The 26,232-nt window shown below is 39.3% G+C and overlaps 1 protein-coding gene across 1 annotated transcript in view; it reads left to right on the top strand.

Annotated features, from left to right (window-relative positions):
* Positions 1-693: 693 nt before the first annotated feature.
* The window catches only part of ZNF414 (zinc finger protein 414), a 1,162,011-nt gene continuing 1,136,472 nt past the window's right edge, over positions 694-26,232 (top strand). Inside the window, exon 1 of the mRNA XM_044090610.1 lies at positions 694-795. The gene's annotated coding sequence lies outside the window, so the exon portion shown is untranslated. The remainder of the gene's footprint in view (positions 796-26,232) is intronic.

Genomic DNA, 26,232 nt, shown 5'->3' with positions numbered 1-26,232 from the left:
TGCACACCTCTGAGCTTTTTCAAGAAAGTTTAAGAAAACGATGACTACACTATCCTCAGCCTCCAAAGCAAACGATAATGACATTTTATGCATACATCTTAGCAAGCCAGTTTTAGAATAGCTGGAGTTCAGGCCTAATATGCCTGTGTCAAAATCCACTTGCTTAGCATGGGATGTGGGGCCCAGAGGTTCCCCAGAATTTCTGAGGTCATGGCTGTTCTGTGATGCATTTTATACCTTATTTTTGAAAGATGGCTTGTTAATTGTCTTGTTACTCAGAAAAGTTCTTTATGTGCCCAGCAAAACTGTGTCCCCGCCCCCCAGATAAAAATCTGTGATGCACATACAGTTTGACAGTACATCTTGTGTAGACCTAACAAGATGCACACACACACTGCAAGTTTACCAAAGGGCAAGTCAGAGGAATGCCACTTCTCTTATTGTGTCTTTGGAATGTTGAAGGAAACCAGAGGCTGTTCAGGTGGAAATAGCAATGACAGAGCAGTGGAGGCTCTGATTGGCCGTGTAGCACAGCTGATTGAGCTTTTGGAGCCAATTTGCCATTTGCTGGTAAGACCCGCCTCTGTTTCATCATCGGATTGTTTGGAGGCGTGTGCAGCTAAGGAAGGCTGTAATGGAGAGAATAACTGTCTGCATTCGGATGGGGAGGCTGGAGCTGTTAATATGAATAGTTTAATGAAAGAAGGACTCCTGAGCTTTTAAAAGTAAACAGAACTGCTTCTGTGAAGGAGTGCATCTATGGCAAGGAACAAGGAAATAATTCAAGGATACGAGGTGACTGTCTAATTTAAGCAATGTTAATTTGGAACAGCAAGACATCAGTTTAGAAACTTGGTTAAAGCAAAATGTTAAATTTGATAAACCTGTACAAACTGGTTGCTGATGACTGATACTTATGCTAATAACTTGCATAAATTGAATAACTTGTTTAAATTTAAAACGCTAAACATAGATAATTTATATTTAAAAGAATGTATTAAGTCTAAAATTGTGCCTAAAAGCTTGAGTGTATAGATTTCCTAATAATGTGGAAGAGGGGTCAGAGTTTCATATGGAATTATAGGACATTTTTGATTACTGTGGTTCTGAGATTCTAAAAATTATAATAAGACAGAATGAAAGGGTTGTGGAAGTTTTAAATGAAAGAATTATTAAGGTCAGTAGCTGTTTGGTTAATCTGTTATTCACTGTGGAGGATGAAAAAAGGAAGTATTTTGAACTGAGGAGACATGATGAGAAGATTAACAATATAGTTTACAGGAAAAAAAGAAAAATGGATGGGGATCTTACTGAATATGCGCAGAGAACCCACTACCCTAAACCAAGAAGTTTCACTAACCTGCCTAGGGTGAAAGTATTTTATAGGACATGTGGAGAGGGTTCTGATAACTAACAATTAATTGTTTAATGAGTGTGGAAGCCCCCCCCCCCTCTCCGAAGGTCCAAAAGACTAAAAAACAAAGGGAATGTAGGGTTATACAGGACCCATAAGTAACAAAGGGACAGGTCCAACTACTAATCAGATTATTAGTAGTGGCAATATATTATTACTTAATGGGTATAAGATTTTTAACTACAGCAGCTTGGAAGTGAATGAAAGTTTTTTTGAACAGTTTGAAAAAGGTTTTGCATTTGTTCCCAAGAGGAAAAGTGAGAAACAATTTGCTTATTGATTTAAAGAATGTTTGTCAGAAAGAAAACACTTGGAATTATTGCTGGGTAAACAAGGGGAGAAAGTAGAAACGTTAAGTGTGTGTGGAATACGCCTTTGGATTCACAATTAAAGAATTTTGAGAATACGGTAGAAAATAGTTTAAGGGAGAAGGTTATGAAAAATAAAATATGGTCTAATTTAACGAAAGAGGAAAGGTCAATTTTAGATGCACTTCAGGATAATAGATATGAGTTATGAAACCGGATAAGGGTGTTGGTACAGTTCTCATGGATTTGATTATGTATGAGAGTAAAATGATGAACCTTTTAAATGATGAAATTAAGTATTCTAAGGTTTCAGTGAATGAAATTAATATAGCATATAAGATTTATGCAGCTTTAAATGATTTGGTATTGGAGGGGGTGATTGGACACTGAGACCTTTAAGTTTTTGCATAATAAGGAACCAAGAGTGCCCACAATATTCAGCATCCCGAAGATGCATAATGATTTTATTGACCCGCCCATGCTACCAGTGGTAGCAAGTTACTCAATCTGTTACAGCCCCTATTGCAAAGTTTTTGGATTTCAAAAAAAAAAAAAACCTCCTTAAATGTAACAAATGGGATTAAGGATTCCTGGGATTTTCTTAGAAATGTAGAAGATTTTTTTTATTACAGTGGATGTGGTTGTCCTTCCACACAAAGAAGCCTTGGAATTTTTAGAAGAAATTTTAAGGGACAATAAGGATTTTAGTGACATGGATATTTATGTGATTTTAACATTAATGGAACTGGTTTTGAAACACAATTTTATTTACTTTGAGGGAGAATTCTTTCGGCAGTTGATGGGAGTAACGATAGGGGCCATGCGTGCCCCAATATTTGCAAATTTTGTGTTAGCCTGGTGGAGAAGAAATTTATTTTTAATTCAGTATATAAAGACTGAGTTCTCTATCTACGCTTTTTAGGTGACATGTATTTTCTGGATAGAGAGAAGAAAAGTGTTGAATTTTTGGACTATATTATAAGTAGTACAGAATTTTTAAGGTTCACCTACAAAATATGCTATGGGTCTATTGATTATCTGGATGCGAGTATTGGGATGGACCATAGTAGGAATAAATTCCCTTCAAAGGTACATAGGAAAGCTACCTACTGTAATTCCTTTCTGCATTTCCAGAGTGCCCATCGGTTTTGTGAAAGGGCAATATGTCAGGGCTAGTAGAATGACAGAGAATGTAGACTATGTAGGAAGGTGATTTACTTAAGTCTATGTTCATGGAAAGGGGATAGTGAGAGAATAACTGAGACCTTTAAGGAGGTCCTTCAAAATAGAAATAATAGATTTGCCCTGATCTTGGGTAAGGAAAATAATGATGTAGGAGAGTAACCCACATGTGAGTGGTGGAGAGGATAAGTTTGAAAACGTTTTTGTATTGGATTATAGTGATGATGCCGAAACCATCACTGGAATTCTGAAAGAAGAATGGGTAGGTTCAGTAAGTTGTCAGACTTGAATATAAAGTTTGATCACCCCTTGAAATTTGTTTTCAGAAAAGGTAAAAGCATTAAATACATTTTAGAAAAGAAGGGTCCTGGTAAAGGAAATAAAAAAGTGGGGCTTGCCCACAATGTTCCTTTATTTCTAACAAATCAGAGATTTATATCCCTAGTAGGAAGAGGTGTATCACTGCGAAGTGTTACTCCAATTGTGACGCAAAGGGGCTAGTATACATGGTTCTATGTGGAAAGATGCGAAGGTTTTTATGTAGGGAAGACGGAAAGGTCCTTAAAACGGAGAATATATGAGCATAGTTACGATATTAAGAAAGTTAATAGGAATGCTTTGTATAAACACACACAAATATGTAAGGAGGCTACATTCACATTTTTTGTTGGAAGAAGTGCAAATGGATGTTAGAGGAGGGCTTTGGGAGACCCAAATAGAATATCGAGTATATTGGCAGCTGGTCTTAGAAGCGAACAAATGGCCAGGGCTAAACGAGATTGTTTCCCTCACACCGGTGTTGAAATTAAGAGCAGCTAAATTGTACGTTCACTATTCCAAGTAATTTCCTTGATCAACAGTTAGAAGATATTTTTAACAGAAAAGTTTAACAGAATTGTCATTTATGAATAAATGGTTTCAAACAGATAATCGATTATTTTAACACTGTAATATTTTAACATGTTTATGACAATTCCATGTTTGTATTAGAGTTTTGGACTTTTTGATTGTATTATGGATTTAATACCCTATGAATTAGAATTTAGTGTTATAAATGGTTCGGACACTAGAGGGCAGCAAAGCATTTTTTTTTTTTAGTGTGTGTTCATATATCAAATACATAGGTTCATAGGTTTATACTAGGCTATCTGCCCTAAGGCATTTATAAGCCTAGGCCCATTAGTTTGTTGTGCCTCTGTCCAGCAGTGACACAGAGATGATTTCCCATCCACAGGTCTAGATTTCTCTTGAACAGAGTCAGCGAGGTGCTCTGCCTCACATGGACCTGGATTTTATTCCACAGCATATTTTGAGGTGGAGCATGTCCATTAATTCGACATGGCCTTGTATGTCAGGCACATGTCACCTCTACTGAATAGAGCTGGAGTTTCTTCAATCTGGCAGCATATGACAGATTTTGGAGTCCCTTTATCCTTTTGGTGAGGAACTCTCCAATTGCTGCAGATGTCGGGTGAGATACATCCCGAATGGGGCATTGTACTCTATCATTGGTCTGATAAGTGAAGAGTACAGGGGAACAATGACCTCACTAGATCTGGATGTGAATCCCTTCATGATCAGGTGGGCAATGTAGGTCTTTCTAACCACTTTAGCAATGTGAGTGTCAAAAGAAAGGCCACTGTCAACCTGGGTCCCCAGGTCCCTGATAACCTCTTCTGTGCTTATATGGTAGCTTGGGGTTACCTTGTTTTTTTTGGTGTTTAACTTCAGGCCATGGCTCTGGCACCAGCTATCTGTTTCCGTGAGTCCCTTCTGAAGGATATCCTCCACTATGGCTTCCAGTTTGCAGTCGCTGCAAACTTTGTCATCCCATGTTGGCCTGTATTTTTTAATTATTATTAAGTTTTTTAACTGATCATTCATTCACTGGATATTTAATATATAATTAGTATTTATGGTTTTAAAAGATTGTGAATATTAGATTTGTTTATCAAGTGTAGTGCAGTGTAGTATGATAGGAAGTTCTTTATATATGTTCTTTTTATATTTTTAACTCAGTTTAAGTTACTGTTTTTATCTCTGTGTTTAATCAATTCTGCTTAATTGTGCTTTTAATGAATTGTTAGTGTTATAAAATGGGGGGGAAGTGATGTAGAAGGTTATTCTGATGAAGTCTTGGACGAAAATGTACTGTGAAGTGTTCGTTATTTTCTACTTGTGCTGTGTTATTAAAGGTTTCTGGGACGTAAACGGCTATCAGAGTGCTTTTCTGTGTTACTGGTGACTGCTTTTGCACTCAGTCCATTTTTTCTTAGTAAACCAGAGAACATGTTTAAACCCACACTGAGACAAAGAGGGCATATAGACTCCACAGAAGAAGCCACATCCAATAAGTAAACCAGAATCAAGAGCTGTGAGATTGCAGTTCTACTTGCTGCACTACTGTGCCAATGTTTACCTAAGGACAAGTCAGAGGAATGCCACTTTGCCTACATAATGTCTTTGGGATGTTGAAGGAAACCAGAGAACGGGTAAATCCACATTGTATACAGACTCCACAAACGAAGCCACAGCTAATAACTAAAGCAGAATCAAGTGATGTGAGATTGCAGTTCTATTCAGGAATGTCACCTTGCCTACATAATGTCTTCGGGGTGTTGAAGGAAACCGGAGAATATGGATAAAGCCACACTGAGACATACAGTCTCCATAAAAGAAGCCACACCAGTAACTAAACCAGAATCAAGTGCTGTGAGGTTTCAGTTCTACTAGCTGCACTACTGTGCCAATGAACAGTTTCTTTCACAGGCATTAATCTCCTGCCAGACCACCAAAGATTAACCATTTATAGTGCACAAGGTTGACTGATTGAAAGTGAAAGAAATGATGACCAACTTGTTACATACACACAGGCATAAGCCACAGCAATACTAAGTTGTATACAGTATATTATGTTGCACTGCTCCTGCCATGCCAGATTAATGGCTGCTGTTTAGCAGTGATAGAACAACATCAGAGGCAAGTCATTTTATCTACAGATGGTCTCTGTACCCATAAATTTCTGTATGAACCTCTGATGTCTGGTTGTGGTAAAACCAGTACATGATAAAAGTCACAGTAATGTACTTCATTTGCTTCACACATTTACAAAGTAATCACATTACAGTAGTCCACAGTACTTCAGATAAATGCACACTAGTCCCAAAAAGCCAGATGTATGACTGTTTAAACTAAGTGAACATCATGAGAGTCGCATACAGCCCCACCTCAGCCAGAAGTTATAGCTTTCCTGTATGCACTTCAGATGTCTGAGTTAGGTTAAAAAAAGATTCAACATGTAATGTATTTCAAGTTTGCTCCACACAAACAGTTCCCAGATATTGAATTATTCCGCTTCACACAAATCAATAATTGTATAAAGCCAGAGTGATGCGCAACCAAGAGCAGATGGTCTGTTACCTGACAACCGCAGCAGTTATAGTTATTTTGGCACTGTATGTCAGATGTCCAAGTTGCTTCACACAAATCATAATAATTGTACAAAGCCAAGAGTGATGAGCAACCAAGAGCAGATGGTTACTGTTATCCTGACAACCACAATTTTGGCACTGTATATGAAAGAAGTCTAAGTTGCTTAAAACTCATCTCTTTAATCCTGCAAAGCCAGAGTAATGAACAAACAACAGTAATGATGCTCATTAAGAGAAAAAAAAACACTCAGTGCAATATTTGGGGATATATCAAGCTTGTGTATGCTTTGAACATTGCTAGATTGGCATGTGTTTTTTGAAGGATATGAAGTCTTGACACTCAAATCTGTATTATTTAGTTCCTGATGCAGTCAGTGATTTACCAGAAAACCACAAATATGATGAAAAACAGATGAAAATTTAAATGTCTCTGCCTTCCTGGTAAAAAAAAAAAACTGCATGTGTTATGAACCCAGCCACATATTCTTTTCGAGATATTCTTGGTTCTACTAAGAGTCCCCACTGCTAGTATCAGCTGCTGTCAGTAACCCTTTAGTGTTCCAAATGTCCAGCCTTTTAGTGCTATTAAACCCAACACAGTCTAGACAATGAGTCACAGAACCTATGAGGCTTCAAATTCTCTGTGATTGTGCTTTCTGCTCAGTCTCACCCAGAAGTTAAACAAAGTGTGGTGTTTCTTTTCAGGGCTATGGCCTTCTTTCAACACCATCACTTTTACTCAGTGAGCAAAAAAATGGAAAAGCGTTTCTGGCCATACGGCACTCTAGGTGTCTGTCTAGGGCTAAGACCAGCTATGACTGAGGTTACATCTTAAGTTGTAGATCATTTGCCTTACTTAGAATCTTTGAGAGAGAAAGGGGAGGGTTCTAATTTTAGCAATTTGAAGAGGAGGGATCCAAAGAGTAGGTCACATAGGATCATAGGAGGTTACTAGTTTAATGACCCTGGGGCCCTTACAAGCCTAGCCAAGAGTTTATCCCCAAAAAGAAACCTCAGTCAGCACCGGTTGCCCCTGTCAGTGAGGGACACTGGTGAAACCCCTGGGACAGATTTGTGGTTTCCCATCCTCTCATCAAGGTTGCACTTGAAGAGGGTCAGCTAGGTGCTCTATTTAGGATCATAGGAAATTACTAGGCTATTGGCCCTGGAGCCCTTACAAGCCTAGCTAAGAATTTAGCCCATGTTCCTACAAGTCAGCACTGTATGCCATTGTCCAGCAGGGAGATAGGTGGAATCCCAGAGGTGCATTTCCTCTTCCCCATCCAGTTATCCAGGTTGCGCTTAAAAAGGTTTAATGAGGTACTGTGCTTTACGTGGAGAGGGAGTCTCTGGGACAAATCTGTCCTGCCAACAAGTCCTATTGATGTCACAGATCAGATTGAGATATCGCGTGCAGGTTACTCGAGTGGAGCTTGACTTGCGTATATGCAGCAGTCCTATCAAAGCGGGGTTTGAGATTGCTTTGTATGCTAGACAGAGGTCACCTGTGAGGAGTCTATAGGAGACTGAGTAGAGGGACATGGCTTTTAGATTGTCTGTGTAGGTTAGATGAGGTGAGCCATGTAGAAAGCTTTCCGTTTAATGGAGGCAGTAGGTCAAAAGCCAGTTTGCTATCAACATCGTTTCCCCAAGTCCCTTACGACAGATTGCATGCTTAGTGCCTTGTTATCAATGTGATAATTTGTGGGAATGTCATTCTCCCCCAAAAAAGATAATAATGCATTCAGCTTGAGGCCATGTTTCTGGCACCAGTCATTTGTTTGGGTGAGACTCTCTTGGAGGATGTCCACATCATCAGGGGAATTGATGACAGCACCCAGCTTGCAGTCATCTGCAAACTTGGTTACCCATAGGCCACTAGATTTGGCCTGCACCTCTGAAAAGTATATCCCAAACAGCAGAGACCCCAAGACCGATCCCTGGAGTACACTGCTTGTTACGGGTCTACAACTTGAGGTGGCTTCCCCTATTTTTACTAGATGGGTTCTATCAATGAGCCAGTTTGCTACCCATTTGGTAACATACGGATTGATGCCTAGTTGAGAGAGTTTACCAATTATACCTGAGTGGGGAATAGTATCGAAGGCCTTGGCCAGGTTAAGGCAGGCGGTGTGCACTGTCTTACTGCTGTCTATGGCCTTGGTGACTGAAAGAAAGTCGACCACATTTAACAGGCATGACTGTCCCTTGACAAAACCAAACTGTGTGGGATCAAGTGTCTGGAGGTTGCCAGTATCTTTAATGAGATCCATGATAATTCACTCCATGGCCTTGCACATCAGGCTAGTTAGGCTGATGGGTCTATTTTCTGGATCGGTGGACGCTCGACGTTTGTAGAAAGGGATCACAGTAGCTGTCCTCCATTCGGGTGGGACAAAGCCGGTACTCAGGCTTTGGTTGAATAGGGTGCCTAATGGTGCTGCAAGTTCCCACCTGAGTTCTTGTAGGATGCAGCCTGGGATGTTATCGGGTCCCATGGAGGCTGTATTTGCCTTTGAGGGCAGTGATGACTTGCTCCTTGGAGATGAGGGGAGAGGGCAGGTACTGGGGATGTCCTGTTTTACTGATGGGGGGGGGCAGAGGACTGAAGTTTTCACTGAACGTGTTTGCCAGCAGGTTGGCTATATCTACAGGGTTGATGTGGTGTCCTTGACCTCCAGTTATGAGCAGATCTGGCTGCTTCTCTTGAGATTATGGACATATGTAAAGAAAACCTTATGATTCTTTAGTGGATGTGGCCAGTTTGGGCTCAAAGTTTGCTTTGGAGGATTTCACTAGTGCTCTTATTTGCTTGTTCAGGCTAAGGAGAGATTGCTTCCAATAAGACACCTGTTCCTTCTTGGTCCTGGACAGCAATGTTTTCCTTTTATTGTAGAGTTTATTTATTGTAGATGTCCACCAGACAGGTTTACTCTTCCTTGAGGAGGATGATTTTTGTCCTGTCTGGTATTCCTGATTCCATGTAGCTGTATAAATGCTCATGTAATACTTTGGTGTAAGTTTGGACATATGTGCCAGTTTCGGGGGAGGGGGCTGTGAAGCAGATTATAGCTTCCCTCAGGAGGTTGTAATCAGCTTTGCAGAAGTTTTTTTTGATTGACCCTAGCTGGGGGGGGGGGGTTCGGGGGAGATGGTGACATTGAAAGTGACTGCTTTGTGGTTGGATCTTACCAAGGATGATGACACTGTAGGAATTCTGCAGTGGTTACTCATGTCGGTTAACACCAAGTTCAAGATATTTTCACCTCTTGTGAGGGTGTCAACCAACTGGTCCAAGGCATTTACATTGACGAAATCAAGAAGTCTCTGGACATTTGTGCTTTGGCATGAGTATTTATTCCAGTCTGTGGTTGGATAGTTAAAGCCGCCCAGGATCAGCGTAAAGGATTGAATCTTGATAGTTCCAAAGAGGTCCAGATAAGTGGAGTAGGCATCTTGAGTCTGAGTTGGAGACCTGTAGCTAGCTAAGATTTGAATAAGGGTCTTGTCAACTGTTAACTGCACCTGGAGTGTTTCCTGTTTGACCAGCCTAGAGGTCTGTATGTCTTTTATACATATTGCAACTCCACCTCCTTTTGTTTTGCTGCCCACGGCTTGGGGTCTGAATGAATGATAGGATGAGTAACCTGCTATGGCTGGGGTGCTCTCCGCAGCTTTGAACCAGGTTCCGGTGACTGCATAAATATCAGCTTCTTCCAGGGTTAAGAATGCTTGCAATGAGTGCAGTTTAGACTGTAGTAGCAAGACCTTTAATTTACATTTTGATGAAGTTTTCATGTTGGTAGTTCTGACCTCATGGTATTGCCTAAAAAGGCACTATGTAGGGAGGCAAGTGCCTTTGCCAGGAGCCTGAAGCCCAAGAGAGACAGGTGCAGGCCATCTCTGACAAAGCATCGTGGCTTGTCAGTCATGTCATCCCAGGCTGTCAAGTACTGGATTCTCTTTGAATGACACCAGAAACTAAACCAGTTGTTAAAGTCAATCATTTTCTGTTTGTATTGAGGCTTCATTCTGGGTGACGGCAGAATGCTGCTTAAGGCTAGGGACATACCTGCCTGGGACACGCACCCAATGAGCTCGATGTGTCTCTTCATATAGTCCAGGGAGGTACATCTCAAGTCATTTACTCCATGGACTATGACAGAATCATAACAGTACCTGTTGAGAGATTTGAGTGCATTGGTGGTATGGTGGATTCTGGCACCCGACAAACAACTAACCGTGACTCTCTTTGACATATATGGGAAGTCTATTCCAGAGATGGGGTATCCTCTGGGGGAAACAAACCTGTCTGTCCAGAAGGTTTTGCTGATGTCGCATATTGGACTCGGCCCTTTTGAGTGAGTAATGCGTGAGGAGTTAGACTTGCGTATATGGAGCATCTCTAGTAGGGCAGGGTCCAAGATTGTCTTGTAGGTGAGACACAGATCACACCTGAGCAATCTGTACAGTACCGAATCACAGCTTTGTTTTATAGGAAGCATTTGCTTTGGAAAGAACAGAGCCATGATGCTGTCTTTTGGGAGCCAGGGCAGTGGATTGACAGATGTGTTTGTAGTGAGGGTTCATTATTTTAGGAGGTTGCAGTCATTTTGTTAGGACATTCTAAGGTTCCTTTATGTATGGCATTTCTCCTTTCTGGAGAGAGAACGACAGAAATTTTGGTTTACCCAAAAGTGATTTATTGTTTTGCATTTAGTAAATTTTTGATCCAGACCTATTCCTAGAAGATAAAAATGATTTGTTGTTTTTGAGGGTTTAAAATGCCTTACTACATACATGCCAGTCATAAGGTAGAGATCTGAGTTTATGGGGAGTATCAAAGGCCATCACTGTAGTTTTCCTTGTGTTTAGGATGAGTCAATTGTTTTCCAGCTAAATGGATAGCATGGAGCGGTCTTGTTTGAGAAGCTGTTTTATAGTTAAGGGGTTTGCACTAGATCTGTAGAGTACCACATCAGCAGCGTAAAGAGCTGTGAGAGTGCTTGGTATTTTTATTTTAGTTTGTTCACCTTGTAATTGAACTGGTTCATAGACCCTAGCCAGAAACAACAGTATTTAAATAAAAACAGATTAGCAGTAGTAAGCAATTAAATGCAAGAAACTGAACAACAAATGAGAAAAAAAAGAGATTGTCTCCTTGTTTTGAGTATAGCATGCTCTGATTTAGTCAATCCAATGTTTACACAGCACTGTTTTTTGGAAAGATGATCTTTTATCCAGTTTGTAGCTATGAGGGGACTGAATTACCTTTTATACATATAGGTTCCTATATGTGTACTAGGCTAAAAGCCACTGGGGCTTTTTTAAGCCTACCAATATTTCAGAAATCTCCTTTGGTAGGCTTTGTAGTGTAAACAGGGGGTTGGGAAATGAAACGTATGCAAGCAGCGGCCTGGGAGAATAGTTAATTATGTTGCTGTTTGTCTTGCAGATATACAGGAGGTCCAGCAAAGTGAAATGCAAAGATATCTTGAATTCTTGAATACTATATGTGACACTGCCAGCCCAGCTATCTGGAATTTTGTAAATAATTCTGTCATTTGTGAATATTGATTTGATTTATATGGAAATGTATGTTATGTACTGAGCTTCAAGAATGTAACCACAGTATACCCTGCTGGAGCATAGAAGATTAACTTACAAAACTTCAAGAAAATAAGTTAATTGTTTTACGATGTGCTATAAAAGTTTGTTTCATTTCAGCAAGAAGACAGAATGTCTAGAGCTAGAAGTTTTTTCTGTTATCTTGGAGAGAAGTATGTTTAAAATGTTAAGTGTTTTCTTGCTTTGTGTCTTCCTAGCAGCTGCTCTTCTGAGAGATGTGCACTTCTCACACAGATATGTTAAAAGTCTTAGTATCTGTTAGCCTGGGAACTGAAGGCGGGTGACAGATTGATGTCATCCAAACTGAACCAGCAGTGATGTTTGATAGTAATTTAAGAACTCTGAGAGAGACTGTGCATTTTGTATCTTGGCCCTAGAAACATCCACTCATCTGCATTTGCCGTGCTGTGTAACCAAGTTATTTGGGCATAGACTTTTAGATATAGATAGGATTATAGTAAAGATTTTAGATGTATTCTGTATTTGTTTGAGACTGTCCTGCAATGCCGTTTTAAAATATTTCCTGTGATTCTGAACTCTGTAGTTACTGTGTTGATTGAGGATTGTCTTGTTGTTTTATTTATTAAGTATAATCTTTGTGGCGGATATTTGTGAGATATATTTAAGCTCTGGAGTACTTGCAAATGTATCTGGTGACACTGTACAGGCCACTTCTAAATAGGAAAGATGGTACGAGTGAAACCCAAAACCAGGAACACTTAGAAATCACTCGTGGAGACCCAAATAAGGGTATGAGTACAACAACAATAAATCCAATGATAACAGTGGAAGAATACCTCCAACGTAGTCAGGATAAAAGGCAGGAAACACCAGGAATAATTCAAAAAAAAAAAAACACAATTTAATAACGCTTTTCTCTAGGAAATACGTTTTTGAGCTTCTTCATCAGATAAAACACACCTCTACTTGAAATAAAACACTGTCTTTATACATAAATAGTAAATTGAATAATTGAATAAATTAACTAATTACAGAATAGTTGTAACTTTAAAAAGCTTTTGAAAGCTAAATTTTATTTTATTGATAAAAATCTATAAATATATTGTATATATGTAAATATAAAAACGTGAATGTTAGATGTAATACCATAATATTTTTGAATTTGGTGGACAGACCACAAGGGATATTCTTACCCACAAAAAGGGTACATTTAAGTGTGGTGCATGTTCACAATGTCAATATATAAAAACAGGTTCCACTTTAGTGATTCCAGACAGAAACAAAACTTTTACCAGTTCCGCTTTTGCCAATTGCAATACACAGGGGGTTGTATATATTGCCACAAGCCACTCCTGTTCTTCCTTTTATGTAGGGAAAACAGAAAGGAAATTAAGGTCCAGAATTTATGAACATTATTATGAAATGAAGAAAGGGAATTTGAACAATGCCTTATTTCGTCATTCCCAAAAATGTATTAATTCTATTTTTCATTTTTTTGTATTGGAGATAGTGCCCAAAGAAATCAGGGGTGGCATGTGGGAAACCAAACTGGAGTACAGGGAATTGTATTGGCAAATAGTCTTGGATGCCACTAGGGAATCAGGCCTAAATGACATGCTCTCTATTGTTCCAGTATTAAAATTGAGAGCTGCCAAATTGTGATTTTCAATTTGTCCACTAGATGGGGATATACACCATAATTTATACATTCATTTATTCATTTCCTTTTTATCTGATTTTATTGATCAAGGTATTACATCTAACATTCATGTTTTTATATTTAATATTTACATATATACAATATATTATTTATTGATTTTTATCAATAAAATGAAATAAAATTTAGCTTTCAAAAGCTTTTTAAAGTTACAACTATTATTCTGTAATTAATTTATTCAATTATTCAATTTACTATTTATTCAATTATTCATTATGTATAAAGACAGTGTTTTATTTCAAGTAGAGGTGTGTTTTATCTGATGAAGAAGCTCAAACGTATTTCCTAGAGAAAAGAGTTATTGAATTGTGTTTTTTTTTAATTATTGCTGGTGTTTCCTGCCTTTTATCCTGACTATGTTGGAGGTATTCTTCCACTGTTATCATTGGATTTATTGTTGTTGTGCTCATACCCTTATTTGGGTCTCCAAGAGTGATTTCCACTTCTAAATAGCCTTGCAAGTCTTGGTCACACTATTTGGATAATAGTAACATTACACAGTAGGATTGGTCACCCTTTTGTTGTTGTGTCTTTCGGCTTATTCCAGTTAGGGGTCGCCACAGTGGAACTCCGGTCCGCTAATGTTTGGTAGTGGATTTTTACGTGCCGAGTTACCAGCCCTGACGCACAACCTTCAACGAAGGCACGCCCATTCACGCATGCCTCCACACCGAAGTAATGGCCTTAAAGTAGCTGATAAGGGGTTCTGGTGGCAGTGATAACTACCTTATAGTCTGGGCATAAGGGAGCATAGCTAGTACACCTGTGCCAGCCTTTGCCAGGTGTGTGCTTGTGTATAAATCAAGGGTGTGTGAGCTACTTGGGTAGGGACACAAAGCATTGATTGAACAGCGAGAGTGTTGGGAGGACTTGGCTTGGAACCCTGGCTAAGGACTCAACTCTATAGCTGTGCCAGTAGGGAGTCTTATTGGGGATCTGGAGAAAGAGAGAAACCAGCCACAAACTGTCTGATCTATGTGTGCTCTTAAGGGAAATTGTACTTTACTGTGTGTGTACTTGTCATCCTTCCATTGTCTAAATCCCTCACTGTTGCCAGTGGTGAAGCTTGAGACTCCTTTATTACTGGGCCAGTGCTGGGGCATCGAAATTGTCAGCTTGCCATACTCTGACATGCTTGCCTGCTCTCCCTGCCTGACTAAGCTTACAAAAAAATAAAACAATTGTGATATGAACTCCGAATATTTACTGCATGGCTGATTGAAGTACAAACACCTTCAGTGGCCACTGTACACAGGCTGCAGGAATTCAATATCCACACCACTACAAGCCAATTAATATGTGATGTGGCTAACTCACCACTGTCAACCAATTAATATGGGATGTGGATATCCCACCACTGCTAACCAATTAATATGTAATGCCCCTGCACTGACCCAGTATTCAAGGAGTTTCAGTCCTCACTATTATCACCTGCCTTCAGTTCCCAGGCTAACAGATACTAACATACTTTTTAACATCTCTGTGTGAGAAGTACATATCTCTCAGAAGTGCAGCTGCTAGGAAGTCATAGAGCAATAAAACACTTTACATTTTAAACATAGTAAATACTTATGTCCAAGACAATAGAAAAAAACTTCTAGCTCTAGACATCCTGTCTTCTTGCTGCAATGAAACTTTTATAGCACATTGTAAAGCACTTAATTTCAACTTCTTTTCTTGAAGTTTTGTAAGTTAATCTTTTATGTTCCAGCAGGGTATGCTGTGGTTACATTCTTGAAGCTCAGTACATAACATTTATACAACTGACCTAGAATTATTTATAAAATTCCAGGTAGCTGGGCTGGCAGTGTCACATCATATATAGAGCTCCAGTCAACACCACGTAAGAGAGAATATATAGAGGGAGGGCTTTTAAGTGATCTGCATAGGATATGCTATGTATATCCTGTATGCTTTTAGTGAGGATCCTTTGAGAATGTTCCCGTTGTGGGATGTTATTGTTTAAGTACATACCAAAGAGGGCATTGTACTTAATGATAGGTCTGATGAGTGTCATATTCATAGGTTGGTACTAGGCTATCGGCCCTAGGGCCTATGCAAGCCTAGCCATAACAATTCCCTGGATATTTCTTCCCACAATATTTACTTCTTTGGGCCCCTGTCTAGCAGGGCGACTGACATGATCCCCGGGGTGAATTTCCCATCTCCCATCCAATCAAGGTTCCTTTTGAAGAGGGCCAATGAGGCGCTCTGCTTGACATCTATGGGCAGTCTATTCCAGAGTATGGGGAGTCTCTGGGTCAGGAACCTATCCTTCCAGCATGTTTTGTTCATTGTGATGACAAGGCTTAGATCCCTGGAGCGTGTTGCTCTGAGGGATTGGGATTTCTTTAAGTGGAGCATGTCCAACAGCTCAGGGTTTGACATGGCCTTGTATGTTAAGCAGAGATCGCCTCTGAGTAGACGATATGCCACAGAGTATAGCTGGAATTATTTTAGACCATCAGCATATGGCATCTGCTTTAGGACTGTGATTCTTTTAGTGAGGTATTTCTGTGGCCTTTCCATCTGTTGCAGATGTCTTGTGAGGTACATACCAAACTGGGCATTATACTCTATAATGGGTCTAATGAGGGATGAGTACAGTGAGAAAATGACCTTTTTTCTGGATGAAAAGCCTTTAGTGATTAGGTGTGCCACATAGATTTCCTGACTGTTGTGGCAATGTGGTTATCGAAAGTGAGACCACTGTCCACCTGTATCCTTAAGTCTCTCATCACACTTTCAGTGTTTAGCGTCCTGCCACCTGTGTGGTAATTCATGGGTACATGTTTTTTTCCTAAGGGGATAACTATACATTTCTTGGCATTAAGCTTGATCCCATGGCTCTGGCACCAGGCATCTGTTTCTGTACGGCCTTTTTGTAGAATATCCACGTTATTTGGGGATTCAGTAATGGCTCCCAGTTTGCAGTCATCTGCAAACTTTGTTAGCCAGAGTCCCTTGGTGTTGGCCTGTACTTCAGAGAAGTAGATGCCAAACAAGAGTGGTCCCAGGACTGAACCTTGCGGTACTTCACTTGTCACTTGCCTGGAGCTGGATTTGGAGTCGGATACATTTACAGTCTGGGTTCTGTCAATAAGCCAGTTGGCAACCCATAGAGTGACGTAGGGATTTATGCCCAGCTTAGTAAGTTTATCTAGGATTCCAGAGTGGGGGATGGTGTCGAAGGCCTTGGCGAGGTCTGGATAGGCTGTGTGGACCACCTTACCCTCGTCCACAGCTGGAGACTGATTCGAAGAAGTCAGATTCAGGAGACAAGCTCGGCCCTTCACAAACCCAAACTGGGAGGGGTCCAGTGTTTGAAGGTTGCTAATCTCTTTGTTTATAAGTTCCATGATAATGTGTTCCATGCCCTTGCAGATCAGGTTTGTCAGACTGGGACGGTAGTTCCCGGGATCCAAGGTGGATCCTCCCTTGTGGAGCGGGATAACTGTAGCTGTGCACCACTCTGAGCATGAAGCCTGAGGTAAGGCTATGATTAAACATGACACTTAGGTGAGGTACTAGTTCATTTTGTAGTTCATGTAGTACACAGCCTGGGATGTCATCTGGTCCCATGGATGCTGTATTCTTAGCTTTGGAGAGTGCGGTTTCTAACTGTGACCATGATTATCGGAATTTGGCAATCTTTTGGTATTGAGATGGGCCCTTTTAGGGGGTGAGAGGGGGTGAAGTTGGCACTAAATCGATCTGTCAGGATATTGGCAATATCCTTGGGATCAGTATATTTAATGCCATTCTGTTGTACCTCAGAGCAGATCTGAGCATTGCCATTTAGATTCTTGACATAACAGTAGAATGTCTTGGGGTTGTCTTTGGAATCTTTGGCAATTTTATTTTCGTAACTAGCTTTTGAGGATTTTATGAGGGATAAAAAGCAAAAGATGTAGACTGCTCCAAGACAGGAACACACGAATAAGACATAAAATAAATACCATCAACCACAGGGTTAGCGAAATCCAACAATGAGGCACAGACCAGAAGTAAAATTAAGTGTAGTTTAATCCAACAAGACACAAAGACTGAGCACTTTCTCCAGTACAACTGGCTTCAGAGTCGTTTAACAAAACACACCCAGCTATTTCCTTTTGTATATGTTACAAACTAAAATCAATTTTCAAATAAATATAATAATTAAATCAATTTAAAAATCTTAAAGAAAAATCTTCACCATGACATTACTTTCTAAAACTAAAAATGGTACATTACCTATAAATACTAGTACAGCACAATATCCATTGTTTTAACGTTAAAAATGTGTACCAAGAACAAATATATACATTTAATAAATGCATGCATTTTATTCCTTTATAACTCTATAATATTTATAAATTCATCCTCTAATATAAATTCAAACAAAAACAAAAATTGCATTAAACAAATACTTGTATATTAACTAAAAGATGTATATATATATATATATATATATATATATATATATATATATTTTTTTTTTTTTTTAATTTTTTTTTATATATAAAAAATGATGAATGAATAAAAATATATTCCAATTAATGAAATAAAATCCATATATCAACAATAGTGTTAATATAAATTCTATTCCATTTTATTGTGTATACCCCATTGGTTCAGGTTTAAAAAACCTCTTATAACATATGAAACTACAATGTATTTTAAATACAAATAATCATACTATTTGTTGAAACTGCCTACACAATAGCCACTTTTTCAAAACAATTTGTGCACAATGTTTTAATACAGGCTTTAAGGAAATACATTCATTAAGCCCGGGAAACTTCGTGGCATTCAATCTTATCTGCCACTCTGTTTCACGTAAAGCCACACTATTGCCAATATCACACTTAATGTTGGGTTTTACCCTATCCACTATAAAAAATAGAAACTTTAAATGAATGACATGCCTTTGAGTGCATATAAAGGGCATTGTGTTCATCCATCCTTCTGATGGAACTACAATGCTCCCTTACTCTTTCTTTTAGACTTCTTGTTGTCATGCCCACATAAAATGCGTCACAAGACATACAAGATGCTACATAAACACAATTTCTTGTGGTGCAATTACATACACCAGGACATGTGATGGTACGTTTGTAGCCTACAACACTCAAATAGGTCCCCACAGCAATGTATCTACATATTTTACACCTACCACATTTGTTCATACTTTATCTTTTAAACCCATAACTGGTCTTCTCTAGTATGTCCTTTAAATTATATCCCCTAGCGTATGTTATAGCTGGTGTTGTACCCAGTATTGCTTTGGTGTCCCTGTTTAGGAAATATTCCCAAAGACTCCTAAAATTGGCACATAATTCAGGTGCCTTCTCATTATATCAGAGTATAAATCTTGGGGTTTCTTCACCCAGACCAGCATCATTCCGCCTATACTTCAGTACCTGTGCTGTTTCACCCTTATTTTTCAAGATAGGTACAAATCTATCTTTCCTCTTCCTAAATATCTCCTTTTTGATCTTCTTCAGCATTTCTATGGGGTAACCCCTTTCCAGGAACATACCTATAAGTGTGTAAATCTCCGTCCTAAAGGTGTCCTCTTCACTAATGAGTCTAGATAAACGGACCATTTGGCCCTTGACTAGTCCTCTCCTTTGGTGCATTGGGTGACAACTTGCAAAATGTAACATTGAGTTAGCACAACTCTGTTTCCTGTATATGGTACTAATAAATTCAGTTCCATTTTTCAAAATTTTAATGTCCAAGTAGTTAGCTGAATCTTTTTCCCATTTGTAGGTGAATTTGAGAAAATTAGATGTCCCATTAAGATATGTACTTTGTTCATCACCTTCCCATATTAATAAATCATCCAGAAATCTGTTGTATAGAATAATGTTACTATAATATCTGGATCCAAGGATATATTCTATTTTCCCATGCTAATAATACTAAGTTAGCAAAAACAGGGGCACATCGTGCCCCCATTGCTACACCTGTTAATTGTTGATGTTTCTCCTTCAAATGAAACGTAGTTATTTTTTAATATAAGCTCCATCAAGTCATAGCATAGCTCAATTTTTCCTACATCAAAACTCGGACTAGTCAACAAACTATCATAAAAAAGATAAAGGCCCTGTTGGTGTGGAATCACTGAAAATAAATTAATGACATCAATTGTCAAAAAACTAAAACTATCCTTGTCAATCAACTCCACTTCCTTTAACCTTTCGAGACAGTGCCAAGAATCTTTTAGAATGTGGCCTGCATCTACTAGAGCTTTCTTACATTGTGTGTCCACATAACTGACTATAGAGTCACCGATGACTAAAGTGTTCTGTGGAACAATGACCTCCTTGGACCATATGCTTGTCTATAAGTTAAGTAATATAAAATAATTTCCTTAATATTGTAGACATATGATAGTCATAGGCTAGATTACAGTGTACTTGCTTCTCCAAGTCCCTGACTACTAGGTTAACTCTCGGGGCTGTGTTGTCAGTGTGGTAGTTAACAGGATTCACCAATTTCCCAAAGGATACTGTTAATGCATTTTTTGGAATTTAGTTTTAATCCATGGCTGTGTTACAAGTTGTCTGTCTGTCAGTTCTTGGAGAATGTTAGTGTCAGTGAGGGATTATATGCCTGCTCCTAATTTGCAATTGCCTGCAAATTTGGTCAGACAGAGTCCACCGGGCGACAAAGGTTTATATTTAGCCTCCTGAGTTTGTCAACTATGCCCGAGTGTGGTATTGTGCCAATGGCCTTGGCCATGTCAAGGTAGCAGTGTGAACTGTTCTGCCCTTGTCAGTTGCTTTGGTGACCTTCTCAAAGACGTCCATCAGGTTCAGCAGGAATGACTTGCCTTTGTTGAAACCAAACTGGGTTAGGTCCAGTTTCTGGAAGTTTCTTGTATAGTTATTATTTCCGGGATATTTCTTTCCATGGCTTTGCCTAGGAGACTAGTGAGAATTTGGGGCATTTAGTTTCCGGGGTTTGTAGATGGCCTACCTTTGTGTAGAGGGGTGACAGTTGCCATTCTTCATTTGTGAGGCATGAAACCAGTTTGGAGGCCATGGTTAAATATTGATTGCAGAGATCCTGATGGGTCCTGTTTCATGTTTACAAGGCAGCCTGGGCTATTGTTGAGGCCCATCAATGCAGTGTTCTCAGCATTAGAGAGAATATTGAGGAACTGTTTCCTAGTGATCATTGGGGGAGTTGTATTAAAGGAAAACTCTACCTTTTGCCTACAGTTAAACTGCGCTCTTAGGTTGCTTTTTCTCCCTACAATAGGATTCCAGTACTGAGTAGGTACCTGAAACCTGCTTGTACCTTTTATAAAATTTTCATTTCCTCACTTTGACATCAAAGGAAGGGAAAGGCCATCCAGTTTAAGCTTAAAGTCTCACATAAGTTGCAGAGGAATTTGTCTACACCTGCATAACATACCACAGACATGAAGAAGTTTGTAGTCAGGAGCACAGGCTACTGTAAACAAGAAAGGGAGATGTGAAACTTGTTTTCTTTTGTCTTTATCACAGACAGGAAGAGAACTTAAACTGATTCATAACTGCTTACGATGTAGCCATGCCTTTCGTAGCAAAACAGAGCAATTAGATCAGTTAATGGTTCAATGGCAGTTCTCTTTTGACACATTTACATATGCAGCATCACAGTATTGAAATGCTAAGCTTTAAATGTTTATACTGCTTTAAATTTTAACATAACAAATATTATCAAAGATGTCTGACATTTAGAGAAAGATCAGAAAATATTTTTTCTTGTAAAGTGTCAGCATATTTACCAATGTGTGGGGAGAGGGACTGCCAATTCATCTTGGATTACAAAAAGCTACTTTGAATAAAGGCCTGCAATTTAGCAACTGTTTTGGCTGCAGCTGTATAATTCCTTTGTGTACTATAAAACAAGCTCTCAGACTCACACAAATGGCCATTCAAGAAATAAAAGAATCTTGTTATTTTACAGTATATAAGATGATAGTGACTGACACTAATCCCATTATATGTTAATAGCATGGGAATGCATCACTACTTCCTTATGTCTAGCATGACTCATGTAAAGCAGATTTGAAAGGGATTACGGGAAAGAGGCTTGAAAAACAATAAGATCGCATTGCTATATCAAGCCCCAGTTGATGGCCATTTTGCAGAAAACATTAAAATTCTATAAGAAGCAGTCAGTGATTTTGAGATGTTAAAATAACTCAGAAAACAGAGATGGAGTGAGAATATAGATTTTTTTTTTAGTTCTAAGTTGGAGTTTTCCTTTAATATTTCCTGACTGGAGGCTAGGGCAGAAGGAGAGGGGTAAAGCTAGAGCTGAATTTATCTGCCGGTAGGTTTGCTACGTCTTCTGCCTCAGTGTAGATGGCTCCATTACCATATAGCTCTGCACCCAATTGTGTACCGGCTTTGAGGTTGGGGACACATCTGAAGAATGTTTTATAGTTGTCTTTGGCCCGAGAGGCAGCTTTAACCTCGTGTGTCTTTGATAGACTTTATTTGTTCTAAGTTTTTAATATATTTTGATGGAAGTACTGCTGGGCACTACACCACCTAATTTTTGCCATGATTTTTTTCATTCTGTTATACAGCCTACTGGTATTGTGATTTCACCAGGGTGGCCTGTTTAAGTCAGTTCTGTACTTATTCCTGATGGGCACAGCTGCGTCTATGTAGCTATTAATGTGGTTGTACAGGTTTTCTGTGAACAGTTCCAAATATGCAGCAATGTTCTCAGTATTTGTTTTTTTTTTGGGGGGGGGTTGAAATTTTGCAAGATTATCATTGGCGTCAGAGTACTTCCCACATTCCAGGGTTAGCTGGGGTTCCATGTTTCCTTTTTACTTCAAAGAAGACTGTTTTGTGGTCAGCCCTTACCAGAGGGAACATTACACTAGTGGGTGTTCAGTGCTCTGCCATATTAGTGAGGACCAAGTCCAGTATGTTTATGCCCCTGTTTGGTGTGTTGACCATCTGGTCCAGGATGTTTGTGTTTACAAAGTCCAGGAATCTCTGTGCCTGCACATTTGATGTCATATATGATTTGCAGTTAATATTGGGGTGAATGAAGTTTCCCGTGACTATGGTATTAGGTTAGTAGGCGAGTGTCTACAGTCTTAAATGTGTCATAGATTTTAAGTTATCATTTCACACATACGCAAATATAGGTTAACAGAAACAAAATATATAATGTACGCAAGTGGAAAAAATGTTAATACTGGCTATCTTTTTGTTTTGTAATTATTAGTCCAGCAACACATAATTTGCTAATTCTGCCTTCCCTTAAACCTTAGCCCTTTCTCTCTTACATTATTCTGCATGTATTGTTCCCACAATTTCCATTTGTTTGTGTAATTTGCTCCTTCAGTGTTCTAAAGATCCCTCTTCCAATTATTTTATAGTATTCAGTACTTCAAATGCAATTGGTTTAGAGTTTGATTTATATTTTCTAGTAATTGTTTCTATAGCAGCTAACTGAACTAAGTTTGGAAGACTTTACTATGTCTAGGCATTTAGATCTTGTTGCAATTTCAAAAAATCATATCCTTAGTTACAGGCAGTTGCTCACCCACTATATCTGACAGAGTACCATGTATGGAATTTTTAAAATATTTTGAAAAAAAAATCTGCCAACTCCTTACACTCTCAAAACACACGTTCCCATTTACCTATTGTTTCCCCATCACACCTCCAATATTTGCTATCTGCTTGAGGAATAATTTCTGTGAAATCTGTTTGGAGTATAAAAATGCCTATGAAAACACTTACGAGCAAAGATCCTAAACCTTCTGAACTTAGTTGCATACTTGGGAGCCATGCATATATCCTTCTATTGCCTTCTTGTAACCTCCTGATTGAGTCTTAATTATTGTGCAGTATTTTATATGCACTTATTGTAATAGCAGCAAATGGTGGAGTTCAGAAGAAGCCAAGAATTGAGACGGAAGGGAAAATAGTGGAACAGATTGTCACCTTCAAGTGCCTGTGAGGGGCGGTTGAGGGAAGAGGAAGTCTGAATAAAGGAGGTCATGTCTAGAACTGGAGGGGCTGCAGCCAACTGGCACAGGGTGTCAGCTGTATTATATGACAGAACAATGCCTAAAAAGCTGAAAAGTAAGGTGTACAAACCAGTGGTGTTGCTAGTACTACTGTATGGTATGTAAACCTGCGCAGTAACGGCAGAGTAGTTGAGGAAGGTAAGGCTGATGGAAATGCTGGAGATGGGTGGTAGGATGTACACTGTGGGACAGACGTAGAAATGAGGACATAAGCACAGAAGTCAAAGTAGCTCCAATTGCTGTAATGGTTAAAAAGAACGGATTATGGTGGTTCAGGCACATGTGCGGAAAAGCAGAAGCCAATCTGGTGAAGATTTGGGACAGACAGGAAGAAGACAAGAGGAAACAAGTGCATCCAGCAAAGAGGTGCATGGATTGGGTGAGAAAAGACCTATGACAGTCAGGCATGAGTGTTAAAGAAGGCAGGAGAGTGGCATTGTAAAGAGAGATGGCGACAGTTGATGCAACCCCATGTAGAAAATGGGGGTTAAGATTTTATATGCCCTACTTATTATCCCTTTTTAATAGCAGTGTCTGGACTAGATTCAACTAAAAACTCCACTAGAGCAAGTCTTAAGATTCCCCTGTCCCTTTCTCTGCCTATACCCTGATGTCAGTCTCCGGTAGAGAATGTAGTCTCCAGCCTGCAGTACAAATGTTTTCTCAGTATCATTCACTCTATTGCCTCTCTCATTATTTGCAACCAGTATCTGTTCCTTTGTCAGTTGTATTCAGCAAATTCCAGTGCCCTGTTGACTACTTTCTGTACCCCTACTTGCAGTTATCCTGAACGGCAAAAATCTTCTTTCTCCATTCTCATGTTGGCTTTGTTCTTATAATATTTTCTGCTACTTTATGAATGTGATATTCTAAATCTCATTGTGTTCTGTACACGAGCCTTAACTGTGAAGCTATAGAATATCCCTTCAAATCAGGTAGTCCTAAACAAACTTGTTCTGTTGCAAGGTTAACATATCCCACAACTCTTTCTCTGTTCGTAAATTTCTTCAGTTCTATTAATTGTCGTCATCATCTTCTTCTGTGATTGATAAAAATGTCTGACCTGTATGTAAAGTCAAAGGGACTAAAAAGACAGACCGATTCAGTCTGTCTATATCCTTAAGAGCTTCCAGTTTCTCAGTGTATATATTATCTTTTGTTTAGTCTTTTCCCACATATCTTTAGCTGCCACAACAGAGGCCTTTTTAATTTGTACTCCTAAGTAATTCATGTTGTGTCCCCATACATTTGGAATTACTGTACCAATTTGTGTTTGGGTACATAATTTACAGCTATAGCCTTTGTTTTATCTTCATTAAGTTTGTATCCCGAAAAGACATGAAACTGTCTCAGAATGTTCCACAACAGTGAGATGTCCTTTTTCTGGATTTATCACATACAAAATAATATCTGCAAATATAGACAACTTTTCTTAACATAAATATTATATCCTTGCATTTGTGTCCCTTATTTTATTTGCCCCAGTATACTCCACATCCCTTTTCAGCACATGTCCAAACCAACGTAATATTGCCTCTCTGGCTTTGTCTCCAAACCTTCCAACCTGGGCTAACCCTCTAATATACTTATTCCTAATCTGTCCACCCTCGTCACACCCAGTGCAAATCCTAACATCTTTAACTCTGCCACTTCCAGCTCAGACTCCTGCCTTTGTCAGTGCCACTGTCTCTAACCCATATAACATAGCTGGTCTCACTACCCTCTTGTAGACCTCCCCTTTCACTCTTACTGGCACTCATGTCACAAATCACTCCTGGCACTCTTCTCCACCCACTCCATCCTGCCTGTACTCTTCTTCACCTCTCTTCCACACTCACCATTACTCTGAACTGTTGATCCCAAGTATTTAAACTCATCCACCTTCGCCAGCTCTACTCCCTGCATCCTCACCATTCCTCTATCCTCCCTCTCATTCACACACACATTCTGTCTTAGTCCTGCTGACCTTCATTCCTCTTCTCTCTAGAGCATATCTCCACCTGTTCCCTACTCTCACTACAGATCACAATGTCCTCTGTAACCATCATAGTCCACGGATAACCTGTCCATCACCATTGCAAATAAGGGCTCAGAGCTGATCCTTGATGTAATCCCACCTCCACCTTAAACGCATCCATCACTCCCACCGAAGACCTCACCGCTGTCACACTACCCTCATACATATCCTGTTCCACTCTTACATACTTCTGACACTCCCGACTTCCTCATACAATACCACAACTCCTGTCTAGGCACCCTGTCATATGCTTTCTCTAAATCCACAAAGACACAATACAACTCCTTCTGACCTTCTCTGTACTTCTCCATAAACACTCTCAGAGCAAACATCGCATCTGTAGTGCTCTTTCCTGGCATGAAACCATACTGCTGATCACTAATCATCACCTCCCTTCTTAACCTAGCTTCCACCACTCTTTCCCATAACTTCATGCTGTGACTGATCAGTTTAATCCCTTTGTAGTTACTACAGCTCTGCACATCACCCTTATTCTTAAAAATCGGTACCAAAACACTTTCTCCACTCCTCAGGC

The sequence above is a fragment of the Protopterus annectens genome, chromosome 13.part0 (assembly GCF_019279795.1).
Source record: "Protopterus annectens isolate FY-2018-M chromosome 13.part0, PAN1.0, whole genome shotgun sequence".
Taxonomy (NCBI): Eukaryota; Metazoa; Chordata; order Ceratodontiformes; family Protopteridae; genus Protopterus; species Protopterus annectens.
The sequence above is the reverse complement of the archived record's forward strand: the minus strand, read 5'-3'. Positions and strand labels throughout refer to the sequence as shown.